This window comes from Gavialis gangeticus, unplaced genomic scaffold (assembly GCF_001723915.1).
Source record: "Gavialis gangeticus isolate Ggan-Ray unplaced genomic scaffold, GavGan_comp1, whole genome shotgun sequence".
NCBI classification, from domain to species: Eukaryota; Metazoa; Chordata; order Crocodylia; family Gavialidae; genus Gavialis; species Gavialis gangeticus.
The window spans coordinates 127,506,607-127,511,967 of NW_017729025.1; the positions used below are offsets into that span (position 1 = coordinate 127,506,607).

General features: G+C 48.1%; 1 long non-coding RNA gene across 1 annotated transcript in view; it reads right to left on the reverse strand.

The window, feature by feature from the left end:
• Positions 1-5,361, reverse strand: part of LOC109299055 — a 30,435-nt gene that overhangs the window by 5,789 nt on the left and 19,285 nt on the right. The window contains exon 4 of the long non-coding RNA XR_002097760.1: positions 3,978-3,981. This is a non-coding gene — a long non-coding RNA (uncharacterized LOC109299055). The remainder of the gene's footprint in view (positions 1-3,977; positions 3,982-5,361) is intronic.

A 5,361-nucleotide genomic window follows, 5' to 3' on the forward strand; every position in this document is an offset into this window, starting at 1 on the left:
CCACTCCCTCCCTCACCACAGGGACCTCATTCTGCCCCCACCATGTCCCGTCCTCCCAACAGACTTACTGGCCAGATGTGGCTGCATTCCTGGCCATGTGCATGCTGCGACTGTGCCCATGCATGCAGCATTTATCAGCACCATAATTAGCCACATCAGCCAACAAAGTCAATGGCCAATAATGTCAATTTTCCTTTTATTGGTGCTTATGCAATATGGACCAACGTATCGGTGCACCTCTAGTTTTGACCTTTCTTGAGATGTAGCACAGGATCTCATCCTTAAAGCTCTACATAAATCTGTGGTATTATACAACTGACTATTATTATTAATGATAACATGTGCTTCTGCCAAGAATTGATGTTCTGCAAATCCTTCTTGATCTATTGCTTAGCACCCGGAATTTACCAAACCATTCTCCAGGTACTACCTATCTATAAACAATAGCCTTTCGTAACACTCAGGGATTATCCTTGATTTCTTTGCTTTGATAGATGGATGCTAGGCTTTTAACTTTGTATTTTTAAGACAAGTAACCAAATCCTGCACACATCTCTGAAAACAGAAAAATTAATTTCATCATTGTTTTGTGCTACTAGATTTCCTGTATCAGCTGCTCCAGAGTAAATTAAACTAGTTCTTTAAGGTTATTGTACATCGTAATGCCCTTATGCTTAATCTTATCATATACTTAGAGAATTTTTGTCACAGTGAGCTTAGAAAAGGAAACAATTTGTAAGTTGATTGACCTGATTGCTTGTGGCAAAGTACTTGAAAATGAAGCTCAAATGCTTTCTTGTCTTTAAAGGGCTTTGTATCTAACTATTCCCATCATAAAGCAGCTTCAAATTTCTGAAGTGAAAGAATTCACTGCATTTCAATGGGGGAACTCATAGGTATCACTATAGACACTCTGTGCTTTCAAACAGAATCGTATCATTTCTCATCCCTTTGTTAAGGATTTGAAAATGAAAGGGAACACTTTGTTGACATTTTGAAAACTCTGCCCTTGAATCAAAATCTTAGGCCAAATGTTATTTTCTTGAATGCAGTGCAGATGGATAGGTTGATTCACTTCTAAGTGTTTTGCAAAATAGGTCTGAGCTGCACCAGCATCTAAATATCTAGCTAAACTACTCTAGCTAGAATCCAAGGAGTGAAATGCATAAAAATGTGTAAGCAGTTGTCTTTTGAGCTCTAGTATTTTGTTGTTTTTTATAAAGGAAATGATAAGCATATAAAAATTTTTGGGATGTGATAACTAATCTGGAAAATATAGTCTATGCACATTCAGAAAAACATTTTGTGTGTAATAAGCATCAAGGCAAAAGAGGAGGTTAAATAAAGGCAAACAAGAACAAGACAAATGGTTTTCTGTTTATCTTTAAAGGAGATAAATGCAGGAAACAGCAGGTTAGGGGCTGCAAGAGGAAGGTGATCAAGTAGGAGGTACCATATGTATGCATGCACACATGCACATGCATGTGACAGCCAGACAACTCCCACAGCTCCCTTCAGTTAAGTCTATGGGGGTGGAAGGGAATGGACACAGGCGTGGGCTACTGGTGCCTCCTGAGCTGGTGGAGCAGGGGGGTGAGGGGCACTTGCACTCTCAGTGGCCAGTCAGGAACCAGGGGGAGTCCCCCTGCGGCCAATCACACTAACTAGGTGGGGAGGATTCCTCACCTCAGCTGGTCGTACGGGCTGACCCGGAAGCAGCATTCTCTCTAAGCTGGCTCAAAGAGGAACGCTGCCTGGATGTGCCAGTGGCACACCTGGAAGGGCCAGGAATGCATCTGGAAGTGCCAATGGAACTTCTCATGGCACCCCCACTCCCTGGCCAGTGCTGTCAGGGGGAGTACCAGTGCTCCTGCCTGCTCCCCGTGGCCGCTGCCTAAGTGGGGAATGCTGCTATGAGGGGGTGCACCAGTGCTCTCAGGGGCTGCACGTGCACCCCCGTGCACCCCCTACGTGTTGCCACTGGACACAGTGTGTACATTGGAAGGGTCGAGGGGATACAGGTGGGGGGGCACATGCCCCCTGAGATTTCTGCCCCCACAGCAAGTCATGGGGCTGCAGCAGGGCTGGACCAACTCCAGGCAGGAGCCACCTCCATGGCCCAGTGGGGGGAACTGGTGAGGGAGAAAGTGCTGCACTGCCATGGCAAGCCATCCTCTGCCCACCCTGCACAACTCTGTTCTGCTGATGCTTTCACTGCTGCACCTCACCATGGTGGCATGGTACTCTCTTCAGTGCCTGGTCTCCACACTGGGCCACAGAGGCTGTGGGTCTGGAGTGAGGGGCAATAGTATGGGCATGGGCATGGCACTGGCATATCAGGGCTACTCTGTACCACAAAGCGATGGGGAGGACAGCCACAGCTAGATCTGTGCCCTGGTGAGCAAAGGGGGCAGAGGGAGATCTGATTTTCCATGATAAAAAACCCAAAATCAAATGCCAAAATTTGTAGGTTTTTAGAATTTATTATAACAATTGAGACACTGGTAGGCTTTGAAATTGCTTTAAAATTGTAAATATACCAATAAAATATTGTGTTCAACTGATACCTATATATATAGTGGTGTTTTATCTTTTATGAGGGCCTGAGTCCCTCAAATTCAGTGCTAAGAGGTGTGACTGGAGGATAGACTATGTAAGGCATAAACACAAACTATGATGTTTTTTATCTCAAGTCCACTGGCTTCACCTGAAATCATTTCTTCACAGGTAACTATCTTAGATTCTGGTTTATGCTGAGTAACACAAGGCCATAGTTAATACAGTTTTAACTCATCCTGAATTAATAAAGGAACAGATCCCCTGACCTTGCATGTACCACTAAACCTTAGAAAAAATACTGAAGAATTTATTTTTGGTGAAACTGGTTTTGACAGGATAAATATTTGACAGGCTGGGTATGACTGTTGTGTGCCTAAAGGCCAGTCTCAACTTTGGTCTGCATTTCTGTCTAGGGCAGTCTGCTCAGCTAACTCTCCTACCACATCCTGATGTTATTAATAGATGGTTTTCTAGGTGAGAGGGTGTCCTCTCAACACCCTGTCTACTCAGGGCATATTACATGGCTCCAACTGTTCCCTACCATGTCCCATGCCTCACAGGAGTTACTTAGTTGTTCTCAACTCAGGGTTCCTCTCCTGGTACCAGACTGGTGTCTGTCCCTCTCTTCCCCCCTCTCTGATACTTGTCTCTCTGTGTCTCGTTCTCTCTAGCACCTGGTTCTCTGCACCTCTCTCTCTCTCCTTCACTCTGGACTTTTGGCGTCTTGTCACTCTGTTCCTCTGGTGTTAGGTCTGCTTGCCCTGTCACTATGCCCCTTTGGTGCTGGACTTCCTATGTCCCATAGCTATGCCTCTCTGGAGTTGGGCTTTCTGGCCCTGTCACCTTGGGCAACTGGTGCCTCCTGATTTTGGGGGGGCACCAGCAGCCGATTGCTGTCTGGGGGGGCCGTCCCCTAGTGGCTGATCGCTGACCCTGGAAGTGCTGGTGGCAAAATGGGAAGTGCCATCAGTGCTTCTCAGGGGGGCACCAGCTGGTGCTCTCCACACCCTGGCTGGCAAGGCCCAATCTTGGGGGATGAGGGCACGTAACCCCTCTATGCGTCGCCTATGCCTGTCACTGTGCTACTCTAGCTCTGGGCTTTCTGCAGGCTGTTGCTACGCCCCTCTGGCACTAGGCCGTCTGGCCCCATTGCTGTGCCGCCCTGGCTTGGGCTTTCTGGGTTGTCACTACGCCCCTCTGGCATTATGCCTAGGTCTCTCTGCGCCTCTCTCTGGCACCTGGCTCTTCACCTCTCTCGGGTGCTTGGCTCTGTGCCTCTATCTATGTTGCCTGGCTCTCCACATCCATTGCTGGACTTTGCCCAGATCATGTGCCCCTTTCTCTGAGCACTGATGAGGCCTCCAAACCTCCCCTTATAGCCTCATCCCGGTCCTCCAGTACAACAATAACACAAGTACAAGCCTGTAGGCTATAACATAAACTCTAATGATAAACATAACACTCTGTCCTTTTAAGAGTGCAAGCTTTCAACCTTCAGCTAGCATGCTCCCTTTCCGAGGGTACCTGAGAAGCTCTGGGTGTCTTACTGTCTTTAGGTAGTCAAACAGGCAGCGTCAGGTCTCAGGTAACTTCCCAAAGCAACAGCTCCTTCCCCTGGCAGTTGGCAAAGGGACCCTGCTCAGTTACCTCCAGCTCAGTAACCTACAGCTGTGGAGCTCTGCATAAAGCATCCAGGTCAGGCTGCTTCAGCCTTAAAGAAGAAGGCACACCTTAGGTCCCTGCTACAGTGGGAAAGGAACTATCAAGGAGTCATACTAATATGCTGTTTATTTATGACCAAAAGTGCAGTAGGTCTTGTATCCCTAAACTTGGTCAAATGCAGTATTAGTCCCAGAATAGAGTGAAACTAAGATTAGTTTTGATGTACTAATTGCTCTTTTTTCCATGTAAAGTCCTCCACTTGGTTCCAAAGTTCTTATCTACAGTGGTGGCAGAAGTACCAAGGCTGATAGAGCTTGATAACATCAGCAGATATTTGGCTGAGGAGTTCTCTGTTTCAGCTCAAGACATAGGTGCTGTGTGACAGCCCCCCCACCTGACTCAACTGCCCACAGCAGCACAGATGTCTGGAGCGCACATGAGCAAGCTGGCATTATGCTAGCCGAAAGTGCGCTCCTGATTGTGCAAAAGTGCACTGGAAGCAGAGGCAGAGGCGGGAGGAACAGCAGCCGGAGAACCAGAAATGGGTACGGCCATTCTCTTCCCCACCTGAGCACCCAGGGAGGAGTCAGATGATCTCTCCATTGTGGGAGAAACCAGTGAAGTGTGGGCTGTGATTCAGCATCTCTCCAGGTGGAGACTTGCAGGGCAGCTGGAGGTACAGTGCCCACTGACAGCATCTGAGATATGCTGCTGACAGGCTCCTCAGCAGGCGGCACTGAGTCAGGCCCTATCTGCGGTGCAGAGACCCCTGCCTGAGGTCCCTAGTTCAGCAGAGCTGGCAACGGTTAGCCAGGGGCTGCCCACAGGTGGTAACCAAGGAAGACCTCCCCAAAGAAAGTGGAAAGTAACCTGTTTAAATTCGCTGATGACACCAAAATCTGGGGGGAGGTGAGCACGCTAGCAGGGAGGGAGAGATTGCAGAGGGATCTGGATAGGTTACAGGGGTGGGCTAACAGGAACAGGATGCGTTTTAACACGGACAAGTGCAGGGTGCTGCATTTGGGCAGTAGGAACCAGCAGCACACTTACACAATGGGGAACTCCCTACTCGAGAGCACGGAGGCAGAAAGGGATCTTGGAGTCATTATTGACTCCAAGATGAACATGGGCCGACAATGC